The following is a 20,479-nucleotide window of genomic DNA, read 5'->3' as shown; positions in this document are numbered from 1 at the left end:
TTGTATTTTTATTTTTTTTTTGTAATTTTTTAATATATATATAAAACACAAACCTACACTAACTATCCCGCCACCCCTGATCCAGCTCTGGCCACAAAGTTCAGGATTACTCCGAGCTAGGATCAGGCCCCAAAGTTTTTCCCCAGGCGGGGCCTGGACCAGGCCAGATCAGTCCTCTTATCACCGCCGATGACAACCCCCCCAAATCCCCCACCCAACCTAACTAAAAAACCCTATTATACATTATATACAATATATACAGAACACAACCTACATGTTATGCACACGCCCGGGCTGAGCGGCGTGTGCGTGTGATTGTAGTGATTCCACTGGACCGTGCCGGAGAGTGAATGCCTGGAGGGGCTTAACTAGGTATTCACCCGATCCGACCAGGGTCGCACGACGGCATACGACGCCAGTGCACCAAGGAGGAACCGAGCAGAGGGACCAGGTGCTACTCCAGGACAGACCCCGGACACGGCTGTTGACCCACACAGGGGAATACAGGAACAGACTGGTAGGCTGGCACACAGACTGGTGGGTATAGGCAGGCACGACTGGTATGCAGGCAGGCGGGTATGCAGGCAGGGGGGTAAAGGCAAGCACAGCTAGAGTGCAGACAGGGAGGCACTAGCAGGTAGGAACACAGGCGGGATAGGACCCAGTACACACTGGGACTCAGGAACAATACAGGCAGAGGGGTACAGGCAAGCACAGCTAGAGTGCAGACAGGGAGGCACTAGCAGGTAGGGACACTGGCGGGATAGGACCCAGTACACACTGGGACTCAGGAACAGAACCACAGATGTGGCGGACAAACACAGCAGAGTGAGGCCGCCCAGAGAGGTGAGCGAGAACAGGGCAGGACAAGGCCGCCTGGAGCGGTGAGCAAGAGTAGAGCAGGACAAGGCCGCCAGGAGCGGTGAACAAAGGATCAGAGCTGAGCGAGACTGCTGGAGCAGTGAGCAAGAGTAAAGCAGGACGAGGCCGCCTGGAGCGGTGAGCAAGAGTGGAGCGAGACTGCCGGAGCAGCGAGCAAAAGGGTCAGAGCGGAGCAAGGCTGCCGGAGCAGCGAGCAAAGGAGTCAGAGCAGGCTAGAACCGCCGGAGCGGTAAGCAAAGGAGTCAGAGCAGACTAGAACCGCCGGAGCGGTGAGCAAAGGAGTCAGAGCAGGCTAGAACCGCCGGAGCGGTGAGCAAAGGAGTCAGAGCAGGCAAGGCTGAGTAGGGGGGACAGGGCTCTGTTCACACGGAACAGACAGGAAGGGAAAGGCAGAGCCAGACACCCACAGGGTACTTGCAGTGAAGTAGCGAGTGGAGCACAAACTCACAAACGGGAGTACAGAGACAACAGGCAGGAGTTAGGTACGAGTTCAGACTCTGCAGAAAAAGGAAAGGAACAGACATAGAGAAAAGACAGATGAAAGATAGGAGAGAGTACAGACTGGAACTGAGTGTACGGACGAGACCAACACAGGAGCGGGACACAGGAGCGGGTCTGGGAATACGGCCCCCAGAGAGGCGGGACGAACAGGCAAGGAGCGTGTTCAGACAGGACAGACAAGATACAGGAGCAGGTCTGGGTAATTGGCCCCCAGAGAGGCGGGACGAACAGGCAAGGAGCGTGTTCCGACAGGACAGACAAGATACAGGAACAGATCTAGGTAATCAGCCCCTAGAAGGCGGGAGGAACAGGCTAGGAGCGTGTTCAGACAGGACTGGAAATACAGCCTCCAGGAAAGGCAGCAGGCAAGAGTACACAGACAGGACTCAGTTCAGACACGGGAACTGATACCGCAAGGCAGGAGACATAGACAGGACTCAGTTCAGACACGGGAACTGATACCGCAAGGCAGGAGACATAGACAAGACTCAGTTCAGACACGGGAACTGATACCGCAAGACAAGAGACAAAGAACGGGACCTGGCACCTTCAGAGTGAAAGCACACACTGAATGAAACACTATGCTCAGGCAGGGATAGATGGGAGCAGCTGAGCTATATACCAGGTGACAGACAGCAATAGGCTGAGGACGCACAAGGGGTGTGACCCACAGCAGGTACAAAAAGCAGGAAGTGATCGGGCGCCGCCCTTAAGCAGCAGAAACAGACACAAACAGACAGCATGGAGGGAAGCCAGAGAGACATTCTGGACTGGAGATCAAGTGCGCGCTCTTGCACAGTGGGAGATGGACCACCATGCAAGGACGCCGCCAGGTATGTTACACTACACACTCACCATCCAAGGCTCAAGTTCGATGCCGGCAAACCTTCTATTCAGGAGACAGAAATACAAAACAAAAATCTAGGGTGGAAAGACATCAGCCCACCACCAGGATATGGGAGTACTACTGGACTAAGGCACCCTGAAGGAAAAGCCCCTCCAGAAACGGGCCGCCCTCCGGGCACCCAGTCTTTCATACTCCAGAGAACGTACCTTCACCAGGTCACCTAGGATGTTCCTACAGACTTCATCTACATGGAGGATTTTACTCTGCGTCGAGACTAAAACTCGTGCGTTCCACGTGAAATACCTGACCACTGCGCTGACTATGAATAAAGTGTCTCGGTCCCTTCTCCCAAGGTCTCCAAATGCTCCATAGGCCCACCCGGCGTAGGACAGAGTAGCCAGCCGCGGCCAACCAATGGAAGCCCCCACCCTGTTGTACACCTCTGTATTAAAGGGACAATAAAGCAGGAAGTGCTCCATGCTTTCCAGCACGTTAGCACAAGCCTCACGGGGGCAATTCCTGTCCTCGGAGCTCCTGAACTTCAAATTGTCCCTCACATACAGCTTACCATGGAAGCAGCGCCAAGTCAAGTCCCAGTACTTCTCGGGGATCCTGCTAGAATTTAACAAACTCAACCCAACCTCCAGATCCCGACTTGGGCAGTCTTTGAGGGCCAATGGACTTAGAAAATGAGAAAGCGAGACCCTCATATCGAGGAGTTTCCTCGGGAGGGACCTCACCTCCCACATTCCCAGACCCCACCGGCGGATCATTTTCAGAACCGGGGTAACATAAGCCGGGAGATGCCCGTGTGGTGTGTGAAGATCCTTCAATCTTCCCCCTGTCTCCCATTCCTGGAAGAAAGGCTGAAACCATCCCTTGCAGGAAAATACCCACGGAGGAGCCCTCTCTTTCCAGAGGTCTGCCACGTTCACTTTCAAGAAGGTGTTCACTAGGAACACCACGGGGTTCACCATATTCCATCCCCCTAGTCTCCTCGTGCGGTAAGTGACCTCCCGCTTGACTAGGTTCAGTCTGTTCCCCCATAACATCTGGAAGAACAGACTGTAGACCCGTGTCCAGAGAGGCTCTGGCAAGACACAGACGCTGCCCAGGTAGATTAGCAAGGGGAGCAGGAAAGCTTTGCACAGGCCAACCCTTTCCCTCAGGGTCAAAGACCAACCCCTCCATTGGTCCACTCTTTGGGCGACACCTTTGATTCTGCCTTCCCAGTTTTTCGTGGGGTAATCACCGTGGCCGAATTCGATGCCCAGGACTTTGGCATGTTCTTGGGGTTCGGGGAGGGTGTCCGGAAGATCAAACCCGGGAACTCCACCTCCCAGCCAGAGACTCTCACACTTATCCTGGTTGACCTTGGATCCGGATGCCTCCGAGTAGCGCTCCACTTCTGACATCACTGCCGCTGCCTTCCCTTGCGAAGAAACAAAGACGGTGACATCGTCCGCGTAGACCACCACCCTCAGGATAGCCTCCGGCGCCGCCCCGCCCATCCGCACCCCCGCCAAAGGTCCACAATCGATCCTTCTGAGGAAGGGATCGATCGCAAACGCGTAAAGCAAAGGGCTAAGAGGACAGCCCTGACGGACACCGGATCCTACCCCGAAAGGTCGTCCAATCCACCCATTCACCAGAGGGAAAGTCTCAGCCCCTGCATACAAGGTCTTAAGCCAGTCCACAAACCCTCCAGGCAGACCATACCTCAAAAGAGTGGACCAGAGGTACTCGTGGTTAACCTGATCAAAGGCTTTTGCCTGATCCAGGGTCAGCAAGAACCCCTTCCAAAGGCCCGCCCTGCCTTGCTCCACGGCCTTTCGGAGACCTAGAACAGCACTTAAAGTGCTAGGGCCAGGAACGCAATAGTGCTGAACCTCCGAAAGGAGCCGGGGTGCAAACTTCACCAGCCTGTTGAAAAGTATCTTAGCCAAAATCTTCCTGTCCACATTGCGAAGTGCTATGGGACGCCAGTTCTCAATGCGTGACGGATCCTTACCCTTTGACAAAATGATCAAAGCTGACCTTCTTAACTATCTCGGCAGAGTTCCCGAGGAGAGACACTCGTTAAACACCTGAGTCAAGAGGGGGACCAAAGAGTCCCTAAAGGTCCTAAAGAACTCGGATGTTAAGCCATCCGGACCTGGCGACTTTTTGGGCCTAAGCCCATCGATCGCCAGTCTCACTTCCTCTTCTTTGATCGCTTCTGCCAAATCGCCCAGCGAGAGGTCAGGAACAGATTCAGCTAGGAAAGCCGACATCCCGTCACGATCAAGCTCCCTCCTTCCCAAGAGGTGCGAGTAGTAGGAATTGACGACCTCCAAGATCCCTGATCTGGACCTTCTCAGGGACCCCGTACTGTCCACCAGCCCCGTCACTATCTTACAGTTTCTGTAAGGGTCGGGCGAGCAGTACTTCCCGTATTCCCTCTCGAAAACCAAAGATGCGTGCCAATCGTACTGACACCTCTTCAGCAAGGACTTCACTCTGGAGATCTCCTCGCGGCTACCTCCAGTCGAGACAAGATGCTCGAGTTTCCTCCTCAGGCTCTGATACAGGCGATCCCTGTTCAGGCTTCTGAGGTTCGAGAGCTGCCGGAAGAAACTCGCCACCCGATGTTTAAACATCTCCCACCACTCTGATTTAGTGCTACTTAGGCCCAGCAATGGTACCTGGCTCTGAAAGAATTCCTCAAAAGACCGTCTTACAACTTCTTCTTCAAGGAGTGACGAATTCAGCTTCCAATAGCCTCTTCCCATCTGAGGAGTCTCTGTAACGTTCAGAGAAAACATAATCAAACAGTGATCGGAGAACTCCACCTCCACAACCGACAACGGTGAAGAGACGGCCTCCTCCTTCAAATAAAACCTGTCTAGCCTAGACCTGCACTGACTACCTCTAAAAAAGGTGAATCCCGTGTCGCCCGGGTTGTGCCAGATGTGGACATCCACCAGGCGAGCCTCACTCACTATCCTGTTTAACGCAACGCAGTCATAAGCCAGCCGGTCTCCGGAACCTCCTCTATCACAGGATCTCGTGACATTGTTGAAATCCCCTCCGAAGAGCACCTGCCGACTCGAAAATAAAAAAGGTTTGATCTTCAGGAAGAGACATTTGCGGTCCCACTTGGACTGGGGACTGTAGGTGTTAATGAGCCAAAGCTCTTGTCCCCCCATGGAGACATCTAGGATCAAGCATCTCCCCATTTCTAATTCGATCACTCGTCTGCATTCAACCGCTGCGGTCTTAAAAAGGACCGCCACCCCGCTATACGGCTCGGCCGCAAGAGACCAGTAGGAGGGCCCATGCCTCCACTCCCGCCTTGCTTTATGCAAGGTTGATATATCGGTCAACCTGGTCTCCTGCAAAAACAAAATGTCGGCGTCAAGTTGGCCAAGAAAATGAAAGGCCGTGTACCTTGCCGCATCTGACTTTATGCTGCAAACATTAATAGTTGCCAGCGTCAACGGGGTGGGTGCCGCCATCATGATTGATTGAATTAGATAGCCTTTTTCTTCCCACCACTGACAGTCCCAACCTCTTCCTCCGATAATGACGGGTTTTTAGTGTGCTTAAGACAAACAGACTCGTCCATTCTCTCCTTACATACATTCTTGCCTTCGTCTGGTGGTCCTGGGTTAGTCATCCCCCCAGAGGGCTTTGTATTTGCCCCCCGAGAGGAAGACCCAGCCATCTCCTGAGCCCCAACCACCTTGTCCGCAACCTCCGGCCCCGGGTCCCCATTTCCCCCCTCCAGAGGGAGGTCCTGGAGAGCCCCGAACCGGTTGGAGAGATCCACCAGAAGGGGGGCGGCTGAACCCTCCAATGGCGCTTGGATCAGGCCAGAGAGTCAGAGGGGTCGCACTCCAAAGAGGCAGCTCGAGATCTGGTCCCCCTCCTACCTCTGGTCGTTTTCCTGTTACCCTTTTTCTTTTTCTGTGACCACTCTCCCTCTCCCTCATCAAGACTGTCACCAGAAGAGGGTTCCTGGGAAGACGTGGCGTCCTCTCGCTCTTCCCTTTCAAGTCTCTTGACCTCCTCGCTCAATTCGCTGTCTTTAGGATCCTCAGCTGCAAGTGAAGTACCTGGGTCAGAGTTTAGGGACATTACTCCCTGCCCCCTGTCCCCACGGCGCTGCTCCTGCCGCCTGATGGTGGATGGCGGCAGCTTGCTCCTCACCGGTTCCCTGCCTCCCCCGCCCCTACTGGTCCCTTCACCGGCAAGATTAGTCCCGGCTTTCGCCTGTCCCGCACTCGCCGCTTTCAGGACCGCATTGGCGAAGGAACGCGGACAGCGACTGAACGGGTGACCGAGGTCACCACACAAGTTACACCTAATCCTGCGACAGGCAGCAGCAAGATGACCGAGGTCCCCACACAGTGCGCATTTCTGGGTGGTACACTGCGAACTGAAGTGTGTGGGGCTACTGCACCTGTGACAGACCTTAGGCTGCCCCCGGTAGAAAATCAAGATCCTATCCCTCCCCAAAAAGGTTGAGGAGGGGATATGGGTAACAGTGTTTCCCGAAACCTTCAATCTCACCATGAAGGTCCAGGCCCCTGACCAGATACCATGGTCATCCAGATTCTTTTCGGGAATATTGGTGACCTCTCCGTATCGACTCACCCAGGTCGTAATGTCCATACAGGAAAGCGACTCGTTACTAGTCAAAACGGTCACTTTCCTGACTGAATCTTGGCGGGTTATTGCCAGGGGAAAGAGACCATGCCATTCGGGGCGACTCCGAGCCAGCTCATGGCGAGACCAGAAAAGCTCAAGGCCCTCCGGTCTCACGAAGCTGACATCGAAGTAGGAGGTCCCGTAGGGATGGATCAAGGCAAAGATGTCATATGCCGCAAAGCCCATCCCCAGCAGGAGCTCAACCACCTTCGACCTATCAGGACAGGCATCCTTGCTTACCCACTGGAGACGGACCACGTTCCTACGGTTACTCCTCTGCCCCGTTGTCGGCAGAGACCAGACAGTCTCTGCCCCTCTATCTCGGAAGGCTGAAAGACCATGTCTCTCTATCCAGAAAGACAGATCAACCTCCCTCCCCTCTACAGTGATGGAGCTCTCCCCTCTCCTCAGGGCGTCCAGAGCTGCTGTTGCAATTCACCATCCCCAGGGCTACCAGACGAGGGCGCACTACTACCCCCAGCACTGATAGCTCCTGAATAGCTTTGGGCTGAAGCCCCCGCCAATGCTGGGGGGGCAGCGGGACCAGCGCCTACTTCCCCCCCACCAACACCAGTGCTGCTCCCACCATTCACTCCACCACTACTCCCACCATTCGCAAGAACACTACTCCCATCATTCACTCCACTACTTCTCCCACCATTTGCTGCATCACTACTCCCACCATTCACTCCACCACTACCCCCACCATTTGCTACACCACTACTCCCACCATTCCCACTACTCCCAGCATTCATTCCACCACTACCCCCACCATTTGCTGCATCACTACTCCCATTATTCACTGCACCGCTACTCCCACCATTCATTCCACCACTACTCCCAGCATTCACTGCACTACTACTCCCATCATTCACTGCACCACTACTCCCAGCATTCATTCCACCACTACCCCCACCATTTGCTACACCACTACTTCCACCATTCCCACTACTCCCACCATCTGCTCCACCATTACTCCCACCATCTGCTCCACCACTACTCCCATCATTCACTGCACCACTACTTCCATTCCCTTTACTTGTCACCCCATTACCTCCTCTGTTCTCTGCACCTTCCACAGTCAACTCCATTCCTTCCTCCCTTGTGTCTGGTGTCTCTGCACTCACACCTGCTGGGCCGGGGGAGGGGAGCACTTCCAGAGACTCCTTTCCCTGCAGCACCACACCCGTTTCCCTTTGGTTGCTACTGGCTTTCTGCAGGTCGTCTCCTGGAGCGCCCCGCCCCCCTACTGCAGGATTTTGGTCCTTGTGCTGGGCAGACTGTTTGTTGGGCACCGCTGCCCGCCCTGCAACCACAGACTTTGGGGTCTTAGTGTCCTTTTTGGGCGCTGGGGCACACTGCCCCCCTGTCGCAGCAGTGTGCCCAGTGTTCCTCGCAGATGTGTTTTTCACATCCCTTCTGGCCCCCCCTGCCCCGGTGATAACCGGCTTAGCCGCAGAGGGCAGGGAGGGAAACTCCACAGAACTTCCTATGTCCGGCGCTGTGAGTACCTCCACAGCCTCGCCCCCTGCACTGTTCCCCGCACAGATGGCAGCATCCCCGGACGTCCTTCTCCTCTCTCCACCTTGCCTCTGCCTCGAGCCCACTGCAGAGCCCGTGCCTTTAGGTTTGGTGGGGTTTAAACAGAAGGTGGCAGGCGCAACATCAGACATTGGTACATACTTGTAACTCACCACCTCCTGTGCGGCTCCTCCGGTCTTCCTCTTCCTCCTCTTGGTCTCCTCCACTGGTTTGTCCTCACCGAAGGAAAACCGCGTCAGGTCCACTGGAGACTCCAGCAGTCAGATCTCCCTCAGCAATCCTCCTTCCTCCTCCTCCCCCGACACTCCAGCCTCTGCTGTCGGATTCCTCTGCCCTGCAGGGAGACCACTTGGGCTCCGGCTCTGCCCCTTACTGGCTCCAGCAACTGAAACTCCAGTCACCTCTTCATCCTCCTCAGGACCCGGGCCTCCCTCAGCTCCTCTTTCAGCTGGGTTAGTGCTTTGCCGGCGTCCTCGTACTCTCGCAACTTGGCGACCACTCGGGAGGAGAAGGAACTTGTGGACTCGCTGGAGCTCATCTCCCCCCAGGATCTTGCTGGGCTCTTGTTCCTGGAGCCTGGGGTGCCCCGGTCTCCCTCTCTGGGCGGGCGGTGAACAGTCTCGGGGTTGGAGCAGGTGGATGTACTCTTCCTCACCCTTTCCGATCTCCTCACTCCCTCCTGGGCCGGTTGTTGAGGCTCCTTCTCCCCCGCCGGCATAGACCGGGGGATAGGAGGCTGGGAAGCCATGCTGGCCTCCCAGTAGGCCTGCCTCTCCCAGGGGAGAAGAGAGGCAGACGACGACCCTCCTCCTGGAAGTGCTTGAGCTCAGGAGGCAGGTGCTACTCTCAGCACCACTCCTCCTGTCCTGTGTGTATACACTGCACAGTACCACTTCTCCTGTCCTGTATATATACACTGCACAGTACCACTCCTCCTGTCCTGTATATATAAACTGCACGGCCCCCCCTTTCCTGTCCTGTACAATGGGGGTAATTCTTAGTATATGGTTTTATTCTGTATTTTATTTCTGTATATTCTGTTTTTAGCCATTGACTATCCTTAATAATATTTGACAACAGTACATCACTCAGCAGTAGAGCATTATTCTCGGTCGTGAAGCTATTTTGGTTTTATTATAGTTGGTAACATTCATGTACAATGATAATAAACAATAGATGGTGAAAATATAACAACTACAATCTTTAGCAAAAATCTCAGTCTGCTTCAAAGAAAATATTAGAGAATCACCGAAATACCAGTTTCCTAATATAACATTACTGTCTATGGTTGTGTGTGTAACATGTGCGTAACATGTAGCAGCCTTTAGTTGTTAAAGCATACCTGTCATTTCATTTGAGTTATATTCTGAATTTTTGCTCCAGTTTTCCTCTCTGCAGGCTCTCTCTAATTTTCAGTTGTCTCAGAGCTCATGGATAGAGACTAACTGCTGTTATGTCTCCACACATGCCAGACATAGACATGAATGTCTCCTGCTCTGTTTTCTCTGCATAGCCGGCATGTAGAAGCTGTTGCAGTGAGGAGACCACTAAGCAGCAGTACTGAGCAGTGTATCTGTGAATCCAGCTCTGAGGCGAGAAAACATGATGCAGATTACTGAGCAATGTAGCTGTGAATTCAGCCCTGGGAGTGTGATAATACTGATAGAATTTAGAATATCTTTTAAAGCTGCTGCTTTCCAGAAAGTGACTATCACACCATCAGGGCTGAATTCACAGCTACATTGCTCTATATTGCGATATAATATCTTTTATGTTGCTGCTTTCTGGTCAGTATTTTTCCACTCCAGATCCGGAATCACAGCTACATTGCTTAGTACTGCTAGAATGTAGAATTTTTATTTTATTATTACGGCGCCATTTATTCCATGGCGCTTTACATGTGAAACGGGTTATACATAGCAAAAAACAATTACAGTAATCTTGAACAAAAACGAGTCAGTGACTGGTACAGGAGGAGCGAGGACCCTGCCCGCGAGGGCTCACAGTCTACAAGGGATGGGTGAGGATACAGTAGGTGAGGGTAGAGCTGGTTGTGCAGCGGTATGGTGGAGCGAGGGTTACTGCAGGTTGTACACTTGTCGGAAGAGGTGGGTCTTCATGCTCCTTTTGAAGGTTTTCACGGTAGATGAGAGTCCGATGTGTTGGGGTAGAGAGTTCCAGAGTAGGGGGATGCACGGGAGAAATAAGAAACTTGTGTGCAGGCGCCGGTGAGTCACTCTGCCTTCCCGACACCTGCGCACAAGTTTCCTGCTCAACAAGGCTAAACAGACGGCAGGAAGAAGAGCGCAGTCCGTACAGGGTAAATTATGCAGGTGCGGGATCTGGCCAGGAACTGCATGTCACTGGGCCCTGTGACGTGCAGGGGAGGGGGTTGAATATGGAAATGAAGCTAATAGGCAGGGATTTCTTCATGTCCCCCAAACGCGAAGCTTGGCAGAACTAATTTAATAAAAAGCTATTACAAAGCAAGTAGACCTCTAATATGGGACATACAGGTTAGTACAGATTCACATTTCTATAACCTGTATGGCCATATTAGAGGTCTGATAGCTCCCAGGGGGGTAACAGATTCCCTTTAAAGAAACCATGCTCCCCTTTGGGTTTTCTGCTTTTGGACTAGTCACCTCCCCCCTCAGGTTGCTTGGTGTGTGCTGGGAGAGATGAAGAACCAGGAAGCAGAGAGACCTCCTGTGTGTCTGAGGGAACAGAGAGACTGCTGCGGTTTCTCTGGTAAGGAGAGGTTATAAAAAGAAACTGCTAATCTATGAGAGATAAGAGTATGGACATTAGCAAGATTTGTTGCCAGGATTGTGTCAAAGAGTAGAGAAATTCATCCCTTGTTGAAGAAAAGTTTCCCTGAAGACTTGTGATCTGATGCAACAGTCAACACAGAGTGTCAGCCATTCCTCAATAGTGAAAGTGAAGAGGAAAGAGATCCAATATACAAGAGAAAGGACTCAAGTGCATTGATTTGGGACAGTTACACCGGGAACAAGCGGCTGCCGCCATCTGCATCTGATCTGTGCAATTGTGAGTGACTCACCGGTGTTGAACTGTGTTAGGGTTAAGTGTAGTTTTCCGTTAGTTAGGATACTGTAGCAGCGTGGCTCAAATAGCGGAAAGCCAGCCAGATAATTAGCTTAGAGTAGTTTGTGAAACTTGATGTGTACTGTTGTATTGAGCTTTCATTGCCATAGCTGAAGCAAAGTTTGTGACTCGCTTCAGCTATTTCTTCCTATGTTCATGTTATTAATATTGTCATTGTAAATACTGTTATTCTCATTTCCTGGCACATATCCCCTTTGTACATAATAAAGCCGGAGTTTTGTTTCCGCCTTCTTGTCTGCTGTGCCATACTTGAATCCTGCCTTGCGGTGTTCTTTGGACACCGCTACAGGAGCGAGCTTGCGGAACTGCGGAGAGTGGACAGCCATTGACTTTGATGGCTAGGTCAGATGGGGGTGTGTGACAGGGTCACTGGAAATGTATGTGAGAGGAGATATATATCAGGAAGATTGCTATCTTCTGTGATATTAAATTCAGAAGTTTTTTTCCAGCATATTATGTGCTCAGGGGTTAATTAGCCATGACAGTGTTGTTTTTTTGTGAGTGGTTGGAAGTGATGAGCTGGACAGCCACTCACGAAATCTCCAGCTCAGGGGTATGGTTAGTCAAGTTAAATGTCTGACCACTGAGTTTTTTTTCTCTGTTGTGTGTTTGGGAGACAAGGAAGTCTCCTGGCTGGAATTTCAGTGGGAGCGAATCCCGCAAGCATATGGACTGAGCTCTAAGTTATCTTTTGTTTTGCTGTTATGCCAGAAAGGCCATGATTATTTTGGTTGGACCTGCAGTGGTTTATGCTGTGTTGAAATAAACCAGCAGGCGAAAACGTTCCTGTGTCTACCTCTGAAAGCAGCTGAGTGAGTCAATCTACAACATGGGGTTGAGTGAGATGATAGAAAGATGATGAATTCAGTTTTATCCATGTTAAGTTTTATAAATCTAGCAGAGAAGAAAGATGAGATAGTGGACAGACATTGTGGGATTCTGGTTAGTAAGGAGTAAGGATGTGATATGAAGTCCAGAGAGGTAGATCTGTGTGTCATTAGCAAAAAGGTGATACTGAAAGCCGTGAGACTCTATGAGCTGTTCCAGGCCGAAGGTGTGGACAGAGAAGAGCAGGGGTCCTAGAAGTGAACCTTGGGGGACACAAACAGATAGGTGGCCAGATGACTGTGAGTGGGAGACGCTGAATGTCCGGTCTGTTAGGTATGAGGAGATCCAAGCAAGGGCCAAATCTGTGCTGCCGAGAGATGAAAGAGTCTGTAGTAAGAGGGAATGGTCCACTGTGTTGAAGGCAGATGACAGGTCCAGGAGGAGGAGGATAGAGTAGTGTCACTTGGATTTGGCGGATAGTAGGTCAGTGGTGACTTTAGTCAGTGCAGTTTCAGTGGAATGGTGCGGTCGGAAGCCAGATTGTAAGTCATCAAAGAGGGAGCAGGAGGTGAGGTGGGACGACAGTTCAAGATGGATGTGTTATTCCAGTAGTTTTGAGGCATAGGGGAGAAGTGATATGGGGCATTGGCTAGACAGAGAGAATGGGCCAAGGGAGGGCTTTTGAAGGATGGGTGTGATCGAGGTGTGTTTGAAGCATGAGAGTAAGACACCAGTTGTTAGTGACAAGGTTGAAGAGGTGGGTTAGGGTTGGGATGAAGACTGTGGTAAGGGTTGGCATGAGGTGCGACAAAATTGAGTCAAGTAAGTTCACAGGTGGTAAGGTGTGATTTGGAGAGTAAAGAGGAAAGTTGATCTTCCGAAATGGGGGAGAATCTGGTTTTGGAGGAGGGTTGAGTAGATATGAGGCGGGGCTGTGGGGACCTGAGGAAAAAGCTTTGCCTTATGTTGTCAATCTTCTGCTTGAAGAATGAGGTAAAGTCTTCGGCTGAGATGAGAGGAGAGGGAGGAGGCGCTGGGGGACGGAGGAGAGAATTGAAACCGTTGAATAGCTGTTTAGGGTTGTGAGACAGGGAGGACATGAGAAATAAGAAGTATGTTTGTTTTCCTGCAGTGTGTGTGGACTTGAAAGTAGTGAGGGATTGTTTGAATGCAATGAAGTGCTCATTGGAGTGGGACCTTTTCCATCTCTATCTATTGGACCAATAGATCTGTGACTGTGCCGCACCCAGTAGTGGAACTGAATTGTACAGAAGCAGTCCGTGCTGCAATTACACTGGCTATGTTTAGAATTACAATGTTCCTGTGCAGTGAAAATGTATATTTTTGTACCGTTTTAGCCAGTAGATAAGATAAAAATCCGTGCTTCTCCCTGGGATGAGATAAGGGACGATACAAAAAAGGAGGTAAATCTATTTCTACAATGTTACTTTAATGTAACCTGGGAATGATTTCTACATTAATGGTGATATTATCAGTAGTGGCTGCATTTGCCCTTTAATAAGTTATACTAGAAAAATCATGAGCAAATGTTATAATGCAGAATTACAAAACTTTGCCCATAGTTACCTTTACTCACAAAACAAATGTTGTTTATCTGCTCAGGGGTTAAAGAGCTGGTACTTTAGACCTACAGTATATATGGGCAGGTGCCAACGGGTTGGATTGTAGACATGGGTATTTCTTGACTAATAATGCCAACACTGGCAGAACGACAATTATATCGTGATTTGTTAAATAGTAACCAGAAAGTTCTAATCTGAGGTCACTGCAACGAAAGACTCTGCGAGAGAAGCCGCGTCCACTTGTGACTGCAGCAGACGGGACATGGAGACTCTGCCGCCTCTTCTGCTTCTGATCCCATTGACTCTAACAGCAATCGGAACAGGTGAGAACCGGGGAGCAGCAGCGAGAACATAGGAATGAAGGGGGGGTATAGAGAGCGCAGATATCAGTGCGTATACACACACAAATTCAACTATTGTATTTATATATTTTCTATGTGCCAGGTGCATTTTTAGAATATTGTTTATCTAGTATTAGTCTTATTGACATTAATTCCTGGATGATATGATTTTATAATGAGTCAATATTATCATAGGCACGGGAATATTGTATTTACACATTAACAAATATATAAGAAATGAATATTGATAGTAGTAATCCTCTCCTTGTCTCTCTCATAAACAATTTCATATACATTGCTAGCTGCATACCTCCGCGGTTTCTGATGTTTTTAAAGTTATATTATTGTCTTCAGCATTTTGTCCCCTTGCTGTGTACTGCTTGTATACATTTATGAAATTTTTTATTTATGTGTTAATAAAATTTGTATAATTTTCAAATGGACTTTAGTGGCCATCACTCTCTTCTGCATTGCAGAGATTTCCCAGTGTTATGTGTATGATGGTCCGTCCTGTTTTCAGGTCCTTCTGGCAGTAATATAGACTTATCTACATTCTATACATCTATTTATTGTTTACAGCTTTGTTTTTTCAGCCACTCGTAAGAGAAGTATTATAGTAGTTATATTCTTGTACATAGGCGGCAGTATTATTGTAGTTATATTCTTGTACATAGGGGGCAGTATTATAGTAGTTATATTCTTGTACATAGGAGCAGTATTATAGTAGTTATATTCTTGTACATAGGGAGCAGTATTATAGTAGTTATATTCTTGTACATAGGGGCAGTATTATAGTAGTTATATTCTTGTACATAGGGGCAGTATTATAGTAGTTATATTCTTGTACATAGGGAGCAGTATTATAGTAGTTATATTCTTGTACATAGGGGCAGTATTATAGTAGTTATATTCTTGTACATAGGGAGCAGTATTATAGTAGTTATATTCTTGTACATAGGGGCAGTATTATAGTAGTTATATTCTTGTACATAGGTGCAGTATTATAGTAGTTATATTCTTGTACATAGGGAGCAGTATTATAGCAGTTATATTCTTGTACATAGGGGGCAGTATTATAGTAGTTATATTCTTGTACATAGGGGGCAGTATTATAGCAGTTATATTCTTGTACATAGGGGCAGTATTATAGTAGTTATATTCTTGTACATAGAGGCAGTATTATAATAGTTATATTCTTGTACATAGGGGCAGTATTATAGTAGTTATATTCTTGTACATAGGAGGCAGTATTATAGTAGTTATATTCTTGTACATAGGAGGCAGTATTATAGTAGTAATATTCTTGTACATAGGGGGCAGTATTATAGTAGTTATATTCTTGTACATAGGGGCAGTATTATAGTAGTTATATTCTTGTACATAGAGGCAATATTATAATAGTTATATTCTTGTACATAGGGGCAGTATTATAGTAGTTATATTCTTGTACATAGGAGGCAGTATTATAGTAGTTATATTCTTGTACATAGGGGCAGTATTATAGTAGTTATATTCTTGTACATAGAGGCAGTATTATAATAGTTATATTCTTGTACATAGGGGGCAGTATTTTAGTAGTTATATTCTTGTACATAGGGGCAGTATTATAGTAGTTATATTCTTGTACATAGAGGCAGTATTATAGTAGTTATATTCTTGTACATAGGAGTACTATTATAATAGTTACATTCTTGTACATAGGGGGCAGTATTATAGTAGTTATATTCTTGTACATAGGGGCAGTATTATAGTAGTTATATTCTTGTACATAGGGGCAGTATTATAGTAGTTATATTCTTGTACATAGAGGCAGTATTATAATAGTTATATTCTTGTACATAGGGGCAGTATTATAGTAGTTATATTCTTGTACATAGGAGGCAGTATTATAGTAGTTATATTCTTGTACATAGGAGGCAGTATTATAGTAGTAATATTCTTGTACATAGGGGGCAGTATTATAGTAGTTATATTCTTGTACATAGGGGGCAGTGTTATAGCAGTTATATTCTTGTACATAGGGGCAGTATTATAGTAGTAATATTCTTGTACATAGGGGGCAGTATTATAGTAGTTATATTCTTGTACATAGGGGCAGTATTATAGTAATTATATTCTTGTACATAGGGGCAGTATTATAGTAGTTATATTCTTGTACATAGGGGGCAGTATTATAGTAGTTATATTCTTGTACATAGGAGTAGTATTATAATAATTATATTCTTGTACATAGGGGGCAGGATTATAGTAGATATATTCTTGTACATAGGGGCAGTATTATAGTAGTTATATTCTTGTACATAGGGGCAGTATTATAGTAGTTATATTCTTGTACATAGAGGCAGTATTATAATAGTTATATTCTTGTACATAGGGGCAGTATTATAGTAGTTATATTCTTGTACATAGGAGGCAGTATTATAGTAGTTATATTCTTGTACATAGGAGGCAGTATTATAGTTGTAATATTCTTGTACATAGGGGGCAGTATTATAGTAGTTATATTCTTGTACATAGGGGCAGTATTATAGTAGTTATATTCTTGTACATAGAGGCAATATTATAATAATTATATTCTTGTACATAGGGGCAGTATTATAGTAGTTATATTCTTGTACATAGGAGGCAGTATTATAGTAGTTATATTCTTGTACATAGGGGCAGTATTATAGTAGTTATATTCTTGTACATAGAGGCAGTATTATAATAGTTATATTCTTGTACATAGGGGGCAGTATTATAGTAGTTATATTCTTGTACATAGGTGCAGTATTATAGTAGTTATATTCTTGTACATAGAGGCAGTATTATAGTAGTTATATTCTTGTACATAGGAGTAGTATTATAATAGTCATATTCTTGTACATAGGGGGCAGTATTATAGTAGTTATATTCTTGTACATAGGGGCAGTATTATAGTAGTTATATTCTTGTACATAGGGGCAGTATTATAGTAGTTATATTCTTGTACATAGAGGCAGTATTATAATAGTTATATTCTTGCACATAGGGGCAGTATTATAGTAGTTATATTCTTGTACATAGGAGGCAGTATTATAGTAGTTATATTCTTGTACATAGGAGGCAGTATTATAGTAGTAATATTCTTGTACATAGGGGGCAGTATTATAGTAGTTATATTCTTGTACATAGGGGGCAGTGTTATAGCAGTTATATTCTTGTACATAGGGGCAGTATTATAGTAGTAATATTCTTGTACATAGGGGGCAGTATTATAGTAGTTATATTCTTGTACATAGGGGCAGTATTATAGTAATTATATTCTTGTACATAGGGGCAGTATTATAGTAGTTATATTCTTGTACATAGGGGGCAGTATTATAGTAGTTATATTCTTGTACATAGGAGTAGTATTATAATAATTATATTCTTGTACATAGGGGCAGGATTATAGTAGATATATTCTTGTACATAGGGGCAGTATTATAGTAGTTATATTCTTGTACATAGGGGCAGTATTATAGTAGTTATATTCTTGTACATAGAGGCAGTATTATAATAGTTATATTCTTGTACATAGGGGCAGTATTATAGTAGTTATATTCTTGTACATAGGAGGCAGTATTATAGTAGTTATATTCTTGTACATAGGAGGCAGTATTATAGTTGTAATATTCTTGTACATAGGGGGCAGTATTATAGTAGTTATATTCTTGTACATAGGGGCAGTATTATAGTAGTTATATTCTTGTACATAGAGGCAATATTATAATAATTATATTCTTGTACATAGGGGCAGTATTATAGTAGTTATATTCTTGTACATAGGAGGCAGTATTATAGTAGTTATATTCTTGTACATAGGGGCAGTATTATAGTAGTTATATTCTTGTACATAGAGGCAGTATTATAATAGTTATATTCTTGTACATAGGGGGCAGTATTATAGTAGTTATATTCTTGTACATAGGTGCAGTATTATAGTAGTTATATTCTTGTACATAGAGGCAGTATTATAGTAGTTATATTCTTGTACATAGGAGTAGTATTATAATAGTTATATTCTTGTACATAGGGGGCAGTATTATAGTAGTTATATTCTTGTACATAGGGGCAGTATTATAGTAGTTATATTCTTGTACATAGGGGCAGTATTATAGTAGTTATATTCTTGTACATAGAGGCAGTATTATAATAGTTATATTCTTGTACATAGGGGCAGTATTATAGTAGTTATATTCTTGTACATAGGAGGCAGTATTATAGTAGTTATATTCTTGTACATAGGAGGCAGTATTATAGTAGTAATATTCTTGTACATAGGGGGCAGTATTATAGTAGTTATATTCTTGTACATAGGGGGCAGTGTTATAGCAGTTATATTCTTGTACATAGGGGCAGTATTATAGTAGTAATATTCTTGTACATAGGGGGCAGTATTATAGTAGTTATATTCTTGTACATAGGGGCAGTATTATAGTAATTATATTTTTGTACATAGGGGCAGTATTATAGTAGTTATATTCTTGTACATAGGGGGCAGTATTATAGTAGTTATATTCTTGTACATAGGGGCAATATTATAGTAGTTATATTCTTTTACATAGAGGCAGTATTATAATAGTTATATTCTTGTACATAGGGGCAGTATTATAGTAGTTATATTCTTGTACATAGGGGCAGTATTATAGTAGTTATATTCTTGTACATAGGGGCAGTATTATAGTAGTTGTATTCTTGTACATAGGGGCAGTATTATAGTAGTTATATCCTTTTACATAGGGGGCAGTATTATAGTAGTTATATTCTTGTACATAGGAGCAGTATTATTGTAGTTATATTCTTGTACATAGGAGCAGTATTGTCAGGGATTCCACAGAGAAGACACCGGGGAGATCATGCGATATCTCACTGGACCGTCACTCTGTCAGGATTCCGTCAAGGATCCGCGAGCACACGGTCCCCACTACTCTCCACAGAGGTATCGACAAGCGACCAGTGAGCATATGGCATCACACCTTGGGATTCCAACGCATGGAATATGTGTTTATGCCCTCCGTATGGTCACTGTCAGCTTCACAATAAGCCAATTATTATTATTATTCACTGCCACCACCGTCCAGATTAGAAATATAATACAGGCCTGGGCGGACGCCTGCGTTCTAGTAGCATATATGGCTTCGAGGGAGGGAACGATTACATGACAAAAGAAACAGAACTATTAAATTTTATATTTAATCCAAAAGGGGAGGCAGTGTTTAGAAAAATGTATACAAGGATTTTACAAAGGAGACCATTACAATACATAAGCAGTTACACAAAATAATAAGGATTAAGGAAGAAACTTACTCTATACAGTTCTCAGGGATGGCTCAGCAGAGGTGGAGGAGGGGCTCCCCAGTTTGATTTGAGCGTTATCGAACGCGATCCATTGCTTATAGTATCTATACCTCCCTGGCAAAGAAAGCTACTCTAACCTCAGGAGACTATTTTATGCTGAAGAGAGAGACCTTTCCACACCCCCTGTGCTGGCATCACGGGGCTGGTCTCCAGCCTGCACATTTTTATTAAAAATGCTAAGTTCTGCGATAACATAACTCGTTGATCCCAAAAGCCCAAAAGTGATAATATATTTTCTATTATGATTTTACCTTCCAAGAGACCACACACCGCATAGTTTTGACGTGCTATTTTGTTACTTTTGCGCCACAGCCCCCTGGAGGGAATTATTGTTATGGAAAAAAAGCATATTGCTCCTTCGCTGACCCTGCCACTAAAAATATAGGTCCCGTTATTATCGAAATTATGGAACTTACAATTTTCCATATTCCGTATCAGTGCTGGCCTGACTATAGATTTCTTTTTGAAGCTCGGGAGTACATTTTCCTCATCTCACTGAAAATTATTGCAAGCCTGCATCTAATTGTCCCCTGCCTTTGCCAGGGGGAAAGACCCTCGCATTTTAATTAGATTGTAGCTTTACAAGTCACTTCTATTGTACGTGATAATTTGCAGAGAGACAGATTCTGGACTGTCAGCTCTCCTATGACAAATGGGGAATAAGAGAGGGGTGAAGAGGGGCTTGGGAGAAATGGTCAATATTCTTTTAACATCTTTGACAGGGGAGAAGAAAAGATTTTCAATTTTTCTATGACAAGTATTATAATAGTTCT

The 20,479-nt window shown here is 45.9% G+C and overlaps 1 pseudogene; it reads left to right on the top strand.

The window, feature by feature from the left end:
- The first annotated feature begins 14,118 nt into the window (after positions 1-14,118).
- LOC141175777 (fatty acyl-CoA hydrolase precursor, medium chain-like) overlaps positions 14,119-20,479 on the top strand; it is a 120,334-nt pseudogene continuing 113,973 nt past the window's right edge.

The sequence above is a fragment of the Phyllobates terribilis genome, unplaced genomic scaffold (genome assembly GCF_046119375.1).
Source record: "Phyllobates terribilis strain yellow unplaced genomic scaffold, ASM4611937v1 Scaffold_14__1_contigs__length_39327217, whole genome shotgun sequence".
Taxonomy (NCBI): domain Eukaryota; kingdom Metazoa; phylum Chordata; class Amphibia; order Anura; family Dendrobatidae; genus Phyllobates; species Phyllobates terribilis.
This window is presented reverse-complemented; position numbering and strand designations above follow the sequence as displayed.